This window comes from Mirounga angustirostris, unplaced genomic scaffold (genome assembly GCF_029215605.1).
Source record: "Mirounga angustirostris isolate CCGP_5_RB_7025 unplaced genomic scaffold, mMirAng1.0.hap1 SCAF_4, whole genome shotgun sequence".
Lineage (NCBI taxonomy): Eukaryota > Metazoa > Chordata > Mammalia > Carnivora > Phocidae > Mirounga > Mirounga angustirostris.
The window spans coordinates 83611462-83627696 of record NW_026991712.1 but is presented as its reverse complement, the minus strand read 5'-3'; the positions used below and the strand labels follow the sequence as shown (position 1 = coordinate 83627696).

Sequence of the window (16235 nt, the reverse complement as noted above, 5' to 3'; positions counted from 1 at the left end):
TCCTTTGGGAGTAGACAGACCTGCCTCTCTAAAAGCCTGTCAGGGGGCACCTGGCTGGCTCAGTCCAGAGAACACAGGAGTCTCCATCTGGTTTCGTGAGCCCGATCCCTACTTTGGGTGTAGAGATTACTTCAACAAATAAACTTATAATAAATAAATAGTATATCAAGCTGGACCGTCTCTAGTCTCGGAAGGGTCCTCTGGAGCAAGGCTGAACTAGGTAGGCTACCAAGTAGCCTAATCAAGGATAGGGAGGCTGGGGATTGGGTGAGGCTTTGCAGGGTGCCTGGTGGGATACGTGGGGAGGGGAGGGAGGAAGGAGAAGGGACGCCTCCCTGTGTTCCGTGGGGAGTGAAAAGAAAGCCCCTTCGCTGTATCAGGGACTGCAAACCACGTACTGAAATATAAGCAGAGACACTGCTCTGCGAGAAACAGAAAAAAATCCCGACAGCCAAAGTGGGATGTATGACCTGTGGACAGAAACTGTCCTGCGGGCTTTTGATTGAGACACAGCCAAACCCAGATTCTCAAGAAAGCAGCCCTGAAAAGCTGCGGTGTTTTCTTCAGCGTCCAGGTATCGCCTCAGTGAGCTTCCTCTTCAGCCACTGTCATCAGCCAAAGTCAGGGAAAAGACAAAAACAAACAAACAAACAAAAGGAGTAAGAAAACAAAAGCTATTTTAAGCAACCAACAGCAGGTGAAAGCGCGGACGCAGTCCCCACTACCACAGATTACGCAGTCGAGGTGTCCACACTCGGGGAAATAGCAGGGGTCAGCACGTCCGCGGGGCATGGACGGGCCTCGCGTGGGAAAACCACCTGCTTGATCCTGGCGTCTCCCCTGCCAGGTTAGTGGGACTCGCTCCGCCTCCGCCCCACACCAGTCTCACCCGCCTTCCACCGGACACACACGCTCACTCGCCCAGCCGCACCCCAACACCCTCGGCACCCACTCCTGTCCCAAGCATCCTCAGCCTCCACCCGACGCTTCCGAATGCGATGGAAGAAACCGCGCTGCTACTTCCTCAGTCCCGCGAATTCTAAGGCGCAGAACCGCACCGCGACGTTGCCTGGTTTACATCAGACCCGCCCCGTCTGTGACGTCAAGGGCTTCGCCTCAGTCCCCACCCCCACCCCCACCCCGTCTCCCTGCCCCCCAGCTCCCCTCCCACCTTGGATTTCAGTGCTGGTGCTCTTCCTTCTCTTCCTCTCCCTCCTCCTCCTCTTTCCTCCCTCCCCGCCTTTCCCTCCCCCTGTCCTGGCTTCCTTCCTCACCTTCCCAGTCTCCTCCATCTCCTTCCCTCTAGCCTGATTTGGTTACCACTCCTCCTCCCTGTCCCTGCAGCTCTGGCCCCCAAACCCTCCACACACACACACACACACACACACACACACACACACACACACACACGGCCGAGCACAGGGAAGGCTGCGCCAGCCAGAGAAGAACAGGAGGGAAGACTTTCCACCAGCCGACGCAGCACAGATACATCTCCCCGCGCCCTCTCTCTCCCTCTGCTGGGAACCTGGTTTGGAGACACGGAGTGCGGTGGCTGCGCCTGTGGAGCTCAAACCAGTCCCCACTGCACCCCCCAGTCCTGGACACCCCGGGGGGAAGGGGGGAAACCAAAAGTCCGCAACCTCTGGGCCCTCGGGCTGACACCTGCCCGCAACACCCCACACGCTGAAAACATCCCGGGGCCTGCTGCTTCACCATGCGGGCTCCTAGGACAGGGATGGCGCGCCCCCTCGTGGCCGCGCGGGGAGGCGCCCAAGGGTCCCGCTGTTGAGGGCAGGGCCAAAGGAGACCACCCCTTCTGCTCACTTAGACCAGGCTCAGAGTTCTCCGCAGGGGGTTAGTGGGGTCCCAGGCTCCCCACTCTGCCCCCGCCTTCCCTCCCTCCACCGCTGGGCGCTTCCCCCTGGGTGGGATTTCTGCAGTCAAAGTCGGCCTTGGGAGGGAAAACAGCCAGGTCTGGAAAACTAAACAGAATACTTTGAAGAGATTTGGGCAATTGTATGGACATAGGTGGAGCGCCCTAGGATTCTGATTTGCCTTTGTCTTGGTTGCGCCTTGAGGTAGTGGTTTACTTTTACCGGACTGTTGACATTAGAGAAGATTGGAGCGCGGAGAGGGGGCGTACAACTTTAGTTGTCACCTGAGATCATAGTGTGCTGGTGGGCAGAATAATGCCCCCTCCCTAGGAGCTGCCCATGCTAATGCCAGGAACCTGTGCCCATGTTCCATCCCGCAGCAAAAGGGACCCTGCCGAGGTGCTTATGTTATGGACCTTGAGATGGGGAGATGATCCTGGATTCTCCAGGCGGCCCCTTGCAATGACAAGGGGTCTTAAAACCCAAAGAGGCAGAGAAGGAGGTCAGAAGGAGGCTGTGTGAGGGGGACTCTGCCTGCGGGGGCTGGGGCTGGGGCTGAGCATGGAGGAGGGGCCTCTAGGAGCTGGAACAGGCAGAGAGACTCACTGTCTGCTTAACCGAAAAAATAGAAACTGCCAGTTATTTTACCAGCAAAAACGGGATTCGTGGGGAATAAAAGGGAAAGGCGATTTCGGACAAACGGCTGTGGCAAAACCATAGGCCAGTCCCGAGAATAAAGGGGAGGTAAGCTCTTCTTTTTGGAGAGAAAGGGTCAGTTGGGAAGGCTGTTATAAAAGTCCATCGGGGTGAACTGTGGGTTGGAAGTGTGCTGGTGACTCCCTGGGGGACAAGGCTAGCGTTTCTTACTCTGGCCGGGTTACTAGAGGCCTATCCATATGCGATGTCAAGTCCCTGTAAGGTCAGATCAGTCTCTTCCCCTGGGGGCTGCGATGCCCTAGGAGGTAAGGAGGGTGGAGGAGCTCCCTTGCTGAAGCCTCAGGACTGCATTTTAGTGAGGTTTCCCTTGACTTACTTCCACCCTCTCCTAGAGCCTCCAGAAGGGAAGGTGGCCCTGTGGACATTGGATTCTAGTCCAGAGAGAGCCGTGTTGGTACTCTGCACCCTCAGAACTGTAAGATAAAAAAAGTGTGTGAGTGGAGCCCTTTCTGGGGTGTCTTCGGGAGCAGCCCCGCAGTGCCTGGAGGGGGGCTAGGCATGCCTGCCCCTCCTTTAGCGCCTGGGTTGCAGTCCAGGGATGTGACACACCTGATGGCTTCCCTCTCTCCCGAGGGAACAGAAGTCAGCCCCGGGCTCAGGGTCACCCATGAGACCCCCCAGAAAGGCTCTGAGGAAGCCCGGACTTGCCAGGAGGCCACTGGTAGTCGTGCTCACCTTCCTGCGGAGGACACTCGAGGCAACAGAAAGGAGCAGGGCGGCCTCACGTGCTTTAACGAGCCACGCCCAGCGGCCCAGGCCTTTTGCCCACAGACTGCAGGACACCATGCACTCAGTCCCGCGCAAGGCTCGCTGGGTCTCCTGCGCCCTCCCCCAGCGTCAAGCGAAAACTGTCTCCGAAAAGCTGACGAGACGGCAGCAGGGGAGCCGCAGAAGAAGCGCACGTCCCCGGGTTCACCCTCAGCCCCGGGTGGACCTCCACAGGCTGCGGGACGGGCCCTAAGAGCAGCGGCTGCCGCTGTACAGCGCCCCCCAGCGGCGGAGGCTGACCCGGGTTTGACCGGGGAGGCGGCACTCAGTGGTGACGGGCGTGCGCAGACCAGGAAGGAGGCTCCCCGGCGGAGAAGCCCCAGGCGGTTAAGATGCCCCTGGGGGACCCGGACCCCATCCTCCTGCCAGAGATGGTGGGCAGCACGGAGGCTGTCTGCAATGGCTAGACCTTCAGCCAGGTGGAACTCAAGCCGCTACCTGCGCGAGGTCTCCATCACCTCCAAGCCTGGGAAGCAGGGCAGCCCTGCCTGGAAGTCCTGGAGCCCCCTGGTCCTCCTGCTTCATCCTTCTCAAGTAGCCTGTTGGGCCCCTAAGGGCAGAGGCTTCTCTTAAAACAAAACAAAACAAAACAAAACAAACAGTGCCCTTAGAGCTGGCGCAGTGCTTTGTAAATAGAAACTTGAAGGGGTTTCTTACTTCAGCGTTTCACCTGGGCTCTGGCTACTACATCCTGTAAAAGTCTGTATTCAGAATCTACGTGACATTTCCCAACTTGATTTTAAAATACGGGAGCCACACCAATACGGACTCAGGGCAACTGGATTTACCCTCCTGCCCAAAAGAACAAAGCAACTACAAAGACAGAAAAGATGCATGAAATGCGCATTTCCAAGATACTGGGTTTCAGGCAAAGGGGACCCAGACAGGGAAACACACAGCTGAGCAGAGCCCTACAGCTGCTCCAAGGTACAGGCCAGAGAGTTTCCAAGCAATGCAGTGGGGGGCGGGGGGAGGGACAGCAGAGATTGAAGAGGAGCCCTGGGGACCTCCTGGAGTTGAGGACACTGCTCTGCGAGTCCCCACGACAGCGTCCCCTGGAGGACAGGTCTGAGGAAAGTCACCTAGCCAGAGCTGCGGAGGAGCCCTGGGGCTGCATGCAGTCAGGTCCTGCTCAGGGCCTCCATGAGAGGCAAGGCCAGCAAGTCAGGGGGCAATCATTTGAAAGCAGTAGAGGGAACGGGGCCTGGAGCTCTCGCAGGCGAAATGACCCCTAATCAGGAGACAGATCAGTCATCTGAAAATAACCCAGAGCTGACACATGTGAGAACCGCCAGAGAAGGATTTGAAAGCTTTTATTACAACTGTTTTCCATCAGTTGGAACTGTTAAACAGATAAATAGAAAATATAAACAAGACCCTATCTATCTTTAAGAGATGAAAACTACGATGTCTGAAAGGAAATGTACTACAAGGGTTTGACAGAATTTAGAAAATGCAGAAGTAAAAATTCTGATAGAATTGTATTGAATCTGTAGCTCTATTTGCATAGTATTGCCATATGAACTACATTAAATCTTCCAATGCATGCATACAGTTTTTTTTTTTTCCCCATTTGGTCTTTCATCTCTCGCAGAAGCAATGTTTTATGCTTTTCAGTGAACAAGTCTTGCTTCTCCTTGAATGAATTTATGCCTAACACTTTTACTGTTTTAAGTGCCATTGTAAATGGAATTGCTTTCTAAATTTCCTTCTCAGATTGTACATTGCTAGTGCATAGAAACACAACTGATTTTTGTACATGTGGTACCCTGCCACTTACGGAATGAGTCTATGGACTCTAATATTTTTGTGTGTGGATGATTTGAGATTTTTCTATCTTTCGGAGCATGTCCTCTGTAAATAGAGATACAGGTTGACCCTTGACCAATGCGGGGTAAGGATGGTGACTCTCAAGATCAAAAACCTGTGTATAACTTTTGACTCCCCGAAAACTTTACTCATAGCCACTTGTTGACTGGAAGCCTCACTGATAACATAAAGTCGATTAACCCATATTTTGCAAGTTATATGTATTCTACACTGTACACTTCTAGTAGAGTAAGCTAGAGAAGAGAAAATGTTATTAAGAAAATCATAAGGAAGAGAACATATATTTAGAGTAATACACTGTGTTTATAAAAAAAATGCATGTATAAGTGTACACGTGCTGTTCCAACCTGTGTTGTACAAGGTCAACTGTAGTTTTATTTCTTCCTCCCCACACTCTTTTTTCTCACTCTCAGTTTTGAAAAGTATTTTGGCTGAGGATAGAATTCTATACCTAGAGAGGGATTCCTAAGTCTCCTCTTGATTAGAACGAACTTTTTAAGTTCATCCCTGACATTAAATCTAAATTAGACCTGCTTTGGGGCTTGGAAATGGGGGGGAAAATCACTCTCCTTTCTTCTCACTGCATTTTAGACTTCCTCCTAAAAATGAATGTCAGGGGGCGCCTGGGTGCTTAGTCCTTAAGCGTCTGCTTTGCACTCAGGTCATGATACTGGGGTCCTGGGATTGAGCCCGGCATCAGGCTCCCTGCTCCGCAGAAAGCCTGCTTCTGCCTCTCCCACATCTCCTGCTTGGGTTCCCTCTCTCACTGTGTCTCTCTCTGTCAAATAAATAAAGAAACTCTTAAAAAATAAAAAAAAGTTCTTGCAAATAGTGCTGAGGACTCAGACTGGCCATTGCTTTGCTTGTGTCTCCCAATGTTATCCTCAGAAATGTGAGGAAGACTTCATACTAGGTAAAACTTAGGACCTTGGTGGGCTAAATATTCAGCAGCCTTTATACCAAACATGTTGCTAACATACCTTTCATGACATGTGGAGAGGATTGAACAAGAAAATATGAAGTGCAAGAGAGCCATCTTACCTTGAAAAAATATAGGCATTTTTGAATACCCACAGTAGCATATGCAGAAAACTAGCCTGGCTGCCCTGGAGCCTTGTAGGCTTTATACTGCACATGCAGGGTCTCTAGGACGCGCGCGCACACACACACACACACACACACACTCTCCTCCAGTCCATCTACGTAGGACTTGTGATCAAATCAGGAGCCAGTCGGAGACTAGTAGGGCCCAGAGCCTGTGAACAACAGATGGCTAAACAGGAGCCCTTGTCCCTCCTTTTCTGCAGAAGACACGCCCATTATGCAGCGCCCTACTTGTCACCTGCCCTCTGATCCACGACCCACCCCACGTCTTTCCCCGCCCACCCCACCCTCCTGGCCAATGGCCAGCCTGTGACTGGACAGGAAGTGACATCCACACCCCCTGGGTTTAGGCCTCCTGTGGATTCTCAGGGCTCATTGCGAGAGCAGTGCAGTAAAATAGTTCTTGAAAATGGAAACTATCATAGTAGGAATAAGAACAACAATAAATAGATTCGCAGAATCATGGGAAGGATCTGTACTGGAAATCAGAGCAAAACCTGTAAGAGAACAAAAGGAGAAGCTAGACACAAAGGGTGTGTCTCGTAAGTCCAGAGGTGCAGAACAGGATTTCCAGGGGAGCAAGAGGTGTTAGGCGAGTGTCCCGCTCAGCAGGGGGCAGGCGTGGGGACCAGCGCCCCACAGGGTCGTGGGAAGAGTGAGGGAGGGCAGGGCCAGGCACCGATGTGGAAGGAGCCCCGACAGAGCTGGCCAAGTCCTGGATGCGTTTGGCGGAGACCGCCGGGCACCCAAACTGAGAGCTCGGCCTTTGCCACAGATTCCAGAGAAATACATTCATTCCCAACAGCTTACATTTTAGTGGGGGGGGGGGGGGATAATGAGATGTTACAGGACAAGAAATGTAGCATTTCCTTCTGAATGTGGCATGCGAGAGTCCTGTCATTTTGTCGGCAACACAGGATTCCGATTCTATGACACCACATCGCTGTAGATACCGTGACACGATTTTTGGGCTCAATGTGTTCCAAGTCGATGCAGTTAGACAAGGCGGAAGTGTCTAGAGTGGCAGCTTGGGGCCAGAGAGATCACGGAGAGGACCCGCGCTTGCCTCTGGCTGGGTAATCAGAGAGCTCGCTCCCCTGTGAACTGAAGGTTGGAGCTTCCAGCCCAGCTGGGAATACTAGGTTATAATTGGTCCGAGGCTTTACTGAGCTAGACTGTGCTACACATTCTTTCTTAGCTAGCTTCTTCCCTAACTTATACTCAATATCTATTTTGTTTTTTTTTTAAGCTTTAAAAGATTTTACTTACTTACTTATTTATTTATTTATTTATTTATTTATTTATTTATTTATTTATTTATTTATTTATTTATGAGAAAGAGAGCACGCCCCTGCAAGCCTGCAAATGGTGGGGAGGGACAGAGGGGGAGGAAAAGGGAGAGAATCTCAAGAGGACTCTGCACTGAACCTGGGGTTCAATCTCAGGACCCTGAGATCATGACCTGAGCCAAAAGCAAGAGTTGGAGGCTTCAGCAACTGAGCCACCCAGGTGCCCCAAATGTTTTAAATGTTTCAGGGATTTTATTTTTAAGTAATCTCTACATGCAATGCGAGGCTCGAACTCACAATCCTGAGATCAAGAGCAATCGCTAGTTTATTTTTGTTTATTTTTTTTAAAGATTTAATTATTTGAGAGAGAGTGAGTGAGAGATAAGGAGAGCAGGGTGGGGAGCAGAGGGAGAAGCAGACTCCCCACTGAGCAGGGAGCCCGATGTGGGGCTCGATCCTGGGACCCTGGGATCATGACCTGAGCCAAAGCAGACGCTCAACCGACTGACCTCCCAGGCATCCCAGCAATCTCTAGTTAAATCAGAGTTGGGAAGGTCCTGCCTGGACACCTAAAGTTCCTGTTAGTTACCTAAGGGGGTTGGTAGAAAGGGTCTTTTTTTTCTTTTCTTTTCTTTTTTTTTTTCTTAGGATAAATACAAGTTCTGCAGTTCCCAAGCCTAGGTATCTCATAGACAATATAACCTTTCTTCCTGAGGCTGGGTTTTTACAGCTGTTCGTTCTGGAAAGTTGGTGTCAATTCCTTTAAGCCAGATTGTTGGGAACACATTTCTCATTAAACAGATTGGCTTTTTTATTCCTCACAGCCAGAATGAACACACCCCAAGGTCCCAGTGAGAGGATCTCTTATAGGATATGGGCTTTAGTTGGGTGAAGTGGGGGAGGATGGAAAAAGGCAGAGTTTGTTCTTATTGAACACTATCAACACTGGCAAACCTATGATTGTGGTAAAGAAGTCATAGTCGTTTCCTTAGGGAGGGAGGTTGAAGTTCGGATGTAGGTTGCACTGTGACCTTGTTTTTGTCTGGCCTGAACAGTATTGTGAGTAGCCTTGTTTTGTCTCATTTCATCAAGGTCTCAAAGCAATCTTGTCTGAGGTTGATATTCTGCACATAAGATTATTTATTTCAAACATGGGAACAAAACAGCCAGGCTGAGAGTGTCAGAGCAGTTCAGGGCATCAGAGGCTGGGATTGTTCTTTGTCCCTGGAAATCCCTAAAACAGAGAACAAGAAAAGAGAGCGCTCTGGTCTCCCAAGCTGTAGCTGCAAACCTGAGTGGGAAACTGTGACTTGGACTAAGTATCTTGAGTTTCCTGTGGCTCCATTTCTCATTTCAAAATGGGTCAAAAGGAATTGTTCCTGCATGCGTTGTCCCAGGTGTCAAATTGGTAGAGTAGGCAGCTAGATATGAGTTGGAGACAAGGATGGTGGTTCACAGTGCTTTCGTGGTTTCCCACCTTCTGGGACTGTCAGATCCGGACCAGCAGGTGCAGAGCATGTGCTCTCCTTTCCACCCCGTGTCCTACAATAAGCTATGGCTTCCTTATTATAGATTTACATTGTGGTTTCCATCCCCCAGTGGGGGAAGATGGCCTTGACAGTTCCAGGAAGAACTTTGTGAGGGCCAAAAACTCCCCCTACTGACCAGTAGGATGAGTCCCTTCGATGATTGGAAACAACCTCAGTTGGAGACCACACTAGCTATGACCCATAATCTATGAAACGTAAGAAGAATACATAGCCCTAAGCCCGGTACAGTTGCCACCCCGGGGTCTGTCTGCTCTCCCATCTTGAGAGTGTACTATAGTTCAACCAGGAATGTAAACCAACTGAGTATCCAAATAGGACTGTAGAATTGTGACAAAAGAATTTTCCCAGGAAAAGTCCTTGTGGACACTGTTGTTATAACAGGGGGAACACTGATTGGCCAATGTCCCCTGAGATTCAGATGTGGGTTCCCGGAGGTTGTATTAGGAGCCTCGACAGGGAAGCTTGCAGCCAAGGCCTGTGTGGGGGCTCCGCTGCCATCAATTGATGAAGGAGTTTGGGAAAATCTCTTAATCTGTCTGGGTTCAGCTTCCTCATGTGTAAAATAAGGTTGTTATTCAAATTCTCCACAGTCCCTTCCTGCTTAGATTCTGTGAGTGCACGAGGGACTGAGGTGCCTGTTAAGCAGCCCTGGAGACTGTAGCTGAGACCCTTCACTGTGTGTCTCCTGCAGGAACCTGAGCTCAGCCCACAATGAAAACAGAAAACGGAAGAAGCAGATGGGAGACTCAAAATCAGCAGGTTTGGAGGATGAGAATAACCCAAAGAAGGGCAAGGCAATGGTGGAAAAGGTGGTTGCCAAAGGAGGTAAGAATAAAGACAAGTTGAGTCCAGAAAAATCCGGGGAAACTGAGGAATGCATACAGCAGCATCCAACTCTGCAAGGAGCAGCCAGAGCTGAGCTAGGAGGACTAGGAGAGTAACTTCGTCCACGGTGAACCTGTGCACCTGCCGAGGAGCCCCACAGGATGGATCGGGGTTGGTTTGTAGTGCAGGGAAGCTCCAGTTCCGAGAAGAAGAGGATGTGACCATGAGACTCTGCCTCAGACTCCTAGCTTTGACCTTGGAGCTGCCCTCATGGTGGATGTCCTCCAAGTAAGCGCGGGCTTAGAGGGTTCAGTGATATTTGGATAAGTGTTGGAGATGTCCATTCTTACTGCAACTAGTTCTGCCCTAAGGTCAGGAAGGGCCAGGGTAGGAGACCCTTGCCTCTGAGGCAGTGATACCAATAATATTCTTCTGAATTTATGGTTTCAACAGTCTTTACACATAATATGTCTTGACTGTGTGTTGAGTGTTTCATTTTCCTTAGTCTGTGTTAAGAAGTTGGAATTCTGACATCAATAAGATTTCACTGAGGAGGTCAAAGCAGTGAGAGGAGGAATGCAAACAAAATCTTGTAGCTCAGCACACCTGGGTGGCTCAGTTCATTGAGAGTCTGCCTTCAGTTCAGGTCATGATCCCAGGCTCCAGGGATCAAGCCCCATGGGCAGGCCGGGGGGTGGGGTTCCTGCTCGCAGTGGAGTCTGCTTCTCCCTGTCCCTTCCCCAGCTCTTCTCTATCTTTCTGTCTCTCTCACTCTTGCTTTCTGCCTCACTCTCTCTCTCTCCAATAAATATATGAAATCTTTTTAAAAATTGTTGTAGCTCTCCTAACCTGGGGTATGGTGGCAGTGAGAAGGATGGAGTGGGGATGGGGCTAGGCCAAGGACATCGCTTCTTAATGACAAAACCATTGAGAGGAGTCCAAGAGGACCATCCCCTCTTCATCAGAGCTCACCACAGGGGAGGGTCATGGGGCATTGAGAGTGTAGGGCAGGCTCCCCTTTAAGGAAGGGTATTTGTTGCCTCCTGGAAGAAAGCAGAGAGCATTTCTGCAGGCTATTTGGGACAGGAATGTAGTTGAGTTTCGAGATTTGCCACCACCTTGATCGGATCAGTGAAGGGATCTCTCTGAGAGCTTCCTCAGTGCTTGGTTTGGTCCTAGGAGTCATGAGTACAGAGATGAGTAAAACATTATCCCAATTCTCGTGGGGCTGTCAGACGAGTAAGTAGAAGTCATGAGAAGTGTAGTGGTGGTCGATTCCTTGGAGGAAGTGGCCAGTGCTGCCTGGGGATGGTCTCAGTGGTTGTCCTGGTCTCCCTCTGTGTTTTCCAACAACTGGATGCCCTGTCCTGGCTCAGGGACCCTGGACCTCGACCCGATTTCAGCCTCTAGGACATAGCCAACACCTAGGTACCATGTTAGCCCAAAGCAGTCAACACCGTGAAGCTCTGCGGAGGAAACTGCTGCTATCAGTAGCTCCCCCCTCTGTCTTGGCCAACTGAGGAAATAGAGGCAAGTTCGCTAAGTCTTCTAGGGTCCTCCTTGCCCTCATGATCAGCGATCTGTCTTTCTCTCTGTGAAGTTAAATGCTTTCTAGCTTCAGTATGCTCTCCCCACTGAAAAACTGTGGAAATATTGACTAAATTTTAGATCAAGTAACTAGAGTGAAAAAGGGCTAAAGCAACATCCAAGCTGCAGTGAGAAGGTGCAGAAACTCTTACACTGAATAATAATAGGACCAATCACTTTTAAATTGCAAAAATATTTATGCAGTAATTCTGGAATAGACAATGTAAGTCTGTCGCTTTCTCCTTCTTCTTAACATTGCTTTGATAATTCAAGATGATTTGCATTTCCATATAAACATTTGGATCAGCTTAAATACTTACTAAAATATCTGCTGGAATGTTGATTGGCACTGTATTAGATGTGTTGATCAATTTGTGAAGAATGGACATCTAAACCATAATGAGTCTTCCAGTCCACCACAAATTTTATGTCCCCATGTATTTAGTTCTTTAAATTCTTGAAGTAATGCTCTGTAGTTTTCAGTGTAATGTTCTGACACAGATTGTGTCTGATTGACAATGCAGTAGGAGAACTGGTCAAAAGACTTGCTTTTGAAGAAGAAGAAAGGCTTCACAAAAGAAGACACACAAATGGCCAAAAAGCACTTGAAAAGATGCTCCACTTGAAACCACTTACTAGCATAAAGTTGAACAAAAATCAAAATGGCTTCACTAATGTCTCCACAAGGCTCAATTTTAAACTAAGTAACCTTTTCCTTCTCTTCTGTAAACCTCCACTCCGACCTTCTAAGCCTTTTGTTTCAGGAGCCTGGTACCACCCTAAAGACATGATGAAGGAGGCTGGCAGCACCCACACAATTTCTGTCAAAATAAACCACCCCCCTGCCCCTGCCTCCAGGGGGAGGGGACTTACAGTTTTCGAGGGCCTTGGCCTGTTCTAGCCTCCTGTGCCCCGAAAAACAATAAAGCTATTGTTCCTCAATATTCCAAACTCTGTCTTCATCTTCTGTTTTGGCTCTGAAGCACAGAGGTCAGTTTTCGACAGCACACTCAGGCATTGGGATGATAAATTAATACTATAGTGAGTTACCATTACACCTCCATCCCCGTGGCTAAAATTACAAAGACAGAAAACACATGTGCTGAGGATGTAAAGTAACTAGAAGTTGCATACACTTGTGGGAATGAAAAATGGTCCAACCACTGAGAAAAGCTGAACCACAGGTCAACATTTCCCAATCACATCAACAGCCGTTCCTCTCATAAGTATATACACAATATGGCCGCACAACAAACCGCACATGAATATTCATCATAGCTTTATTCACAATGGCTAAACCCAGGAAACTACATAGATGTCCATTAATAGGTGAAAGGACAGACAGAATATATCCACACAGAGGGATACTACTTAGCAATAAAAAAGTTTGAACTGGTTATCCATGTAGTAATATGGATACATTTTAGACTCCTTAGGCTGCAGAAAGGAATGTAGGCATACAAGAGTTCCATTTACATAATGTTGTTAAAAATGCAAGCCCACTTTGATGCCAGCGGTTGCCTGGGGCTGCGGGTGAAGGCAGTGAGGGACTTCAATGGGGCCACCCAAGGGAAGCTTTGAGGTAGAGGAAATGCCCTGTGTCCTGAATGGAGCAGTAGTTTCAATTGTATGTACATCTGTGCAAATGCATTTAGTAGTACAGTTTATCTCTTTAAAATTTTCTTTTGTTGAGAAAGCACTCACACTGCGTCCTCTCTCTCTTACTCCTCCAAAGGAGGAGGAGAACGATCATCAATGGCAATTGGCAGTTGTGGAAACAACACCTAAAGCCAGCTTCATGCTCAGGAGAGAACACTGCACCTCCTCCTCATGGTTTTGGGTACTCTACACGTTCAGAGAAACTTCTGTAGTAACAAACTATAGAAATGATCCCTCAAATTATAGTCTTAATTGTACACTTTAAAGTGATGCAGTCTACTGTACCTAAATTATACCTCAGTAACATTCATGTAATAATCTACTGTATTTCTCCATACTAGCAGTGAGCATTTAGAAAGTGAAATTAAAAAAAAAAAAAAAGGAAATGAAATTCAATAGACAGAATAGAGATGCAAGTCCACCACAATTAATTGCATAAGAACACATATAACAACGATCCCTGAAAACTATTGCTGAGATAAATTAAAGGAGATCTAAATAATTGGAAAAATATATATTACAGTCAGGGATTAGAAGACTAAATATTGTTTGAATATCAAATTAGCATTATTCTGATTCATACTGGAGAAGGCATTTTGGGGGCAAATTTACAAGCTAATTCTCAAATGTCTATGGAAATCAGGGTACCTAGAATAGCCTAGTTGACCTCGAAGAATTAAAATGGAGAAGTTTACTAAATTTCAAAGCTCACTATAAAGCTACTACGGTAATTAAGGCATTCGTTATGGTATAAGGAAACACAATGTAAATATATCAATGTGAGAAGGTAGAGAGTAAAACATTTCCTGATACACATATACATTTATAAATTTTAATTTTATTGTTTTCAATTATTTTCTTTTTAAGTAATCTACACCCAACATGGGGCTTGAACTCACAACTCTGAGATCAAGAGTCGCATGCCCCACCTATTGAGTCCTCCAGGTGCCCCTCAATTATTTGATTTTTAAAATAAAGTCACCAGTATGCTTCACCAGAATATGAAGGACTTTCCCTAAAAGTAAGTGGAATGGATGAACATCTATTAAAAAATAAGTTAATATTAAAACCCACTTTGTACCATATATTGATGTTAAATGGAGATGTGAAAGCAAAAGTATTTTTATTAAGCACCATGTCTCACATTAATAGCTAGTGGTCAGAACAATATGCTATTAGCTTGTTGTGAAGATATTTTTCCAATGAAAAAGTTTAATCCAGGAGGTTTGGGGCAGGAATGAGGTCTAGGCAAAGGAAGCACCTATATGGAAAGATAGGAGTGAATGGAAAATGTGGGAAGGGGGCTTGGGGTAGGAGGGGGCTCTACCTGACACCTGGCCCCAGCACCTACAGCAAGGGGACCTTGGGCCAGTTGCAGGCCCTCTCTGTGACTTGGTTTCTTCATCTGCAAACCAGGAAAATGTAATACTTCCTTGACAAGTTGATTTTGAAGACTAGAAGTCCTAATATATATGAAATCATCACTCTCAAGAACTGTAAGGGACATCCATGATAGCAGAGAGTCTCCAAACTGACTAAACACCTGAGTGCAGTAAGTAGATTCCAGGCCCCATGTAAGCCCACTGAATCAGAATTGCTAGAAACCAGGACTATGAACTGGTATTTGTACTAACTCTTCCAGGCTATTCTTATAATGATCAATTTATGAGTAGGAAACACTGAGTTGTATACCTTTTATCTAAAGCAGAGAAGTAGGAATAGCAGAGCAAGGATATTTTCAACCCAGTCTCTAAGGCAGAGGAGAAACTGCGGAGGACTCTCGCATTGAAGGGGACCTGGCCCATCTGACCCCATCTTAACTTCCTCCAGTTTACTGCAGAGACACAAACCCTGGAAGACATATGCCTCAGGCACCTGACAGTCCACCTTGAAAGCTGTCAGAGCTCTAATTTCGAATTCAATTTTCCTTTGAAAGGAAGTGAAATTTACCTGGTTTTGCCCATTGATGGGACCGGTCTTCTCCAAGTTTCTTGCCTTACAAAAATAAATCCTCTTTGTCATATTGCTATTAATTCAAACTTCAACAGAGATGTTCAAGCAAGAAAGTTTTATAAATAATGTAGCCACTAATAAGAAACCAGAAAGTTCTAACAAAACCAAAAGACAACCGACAGAATGGGAGAAGATACTTGCAAATGACATATCAGATAAACGGTTAGTGTCCAAACTGTATAAAGAACTTATCAATCTCGACACCCAAAGAACAAATAATCCAATCAAGAAATGGGCAGAAGACATGAGCAGACATTTCCAAAGACATCCAAATGGCCAACAGACACATGAAAAAGTTTTCAACATCACTCGGCATCAAGGAAATACAAATCAAAACCACAATGAGATACCACCTCACACTGGTCAGAATGGCGAAAATTAACAAAGCAGGAAATGACAGATATTGGCAACGATGCAGAGAAAGGGGAACCCTCCTACAATGTTGGTGGGAATACAAGCTGGTGCAGTCAGTCTGGAAAACAGTATGGAGGTTCCTCAAAAAGTTGAACATAGAGCTACCTAAGACCCAGCAACTGAACTACTGGGTATTTACCCCAAACATACAAATGTAGTGATCCAAAGGGGCACTTGCACCCCAATGTTGGTAGCAGCAGTGCCCACAATGGTCAAACTATGGAAGGAGCTCAGATGTCCAACAACAGATGAATGGATAAAGAAGATGTAGTGTGTGTGTGTGTATATATATATATATATATATATATATATATATATATATATATACATATATATATATGATGGAATATTACACAGCCATCAAAAAACAGAATCTTGCAATTTGCAACGACATGGGTGGGACTAGAGAATATTATGCTAAGCGTAATAGGTCAATCAGAAAAGAAAATTATCATATGATCTCACTGATACGCAGAATTTAAGAAACAAAACAGAGGATCATAGGAGAAGAGAGGAAAACATAAAAAAGACGAAACCAGAGAGGGAGACAAATCATAAGAGACTCTTAATTTAAGAAACAAACTGAGGGGAACACCTGGGTGGCT

The 16235-nt window shown here is 47.2% G+C and overlaps 2 non-coding genes across 2 annotated transcripts; both read right to left on the bottom strand.

Annotated features, from left to right (window-relative positions):
- Positions 1-694: 694 nt before the first annotated feature.
- Positions 695-855, bottom strand: LOC135364262 (U1 spliceosomal RNA). Its single transcript, XR_010411183.1, has one exon. It is a non-coding gene; the product is annotated as a U1 spliceosomal RNA (small nuclear RNA).
- Positions 856-13239: 12384 nt separating this feature from the next.
- On the bottom strand, positions 13240-13453 carry LOC135364248 (small nucleolar RNA U3). Its single transcript, XR_010411170.1, has one exon. It is a non-coding gene; the product is annotated as a small nucleolar RNA U3 (small nucleolar RNA).
- Between the last annotated feature and the right edge of the window lie 2782 nt (positions 13454-16235).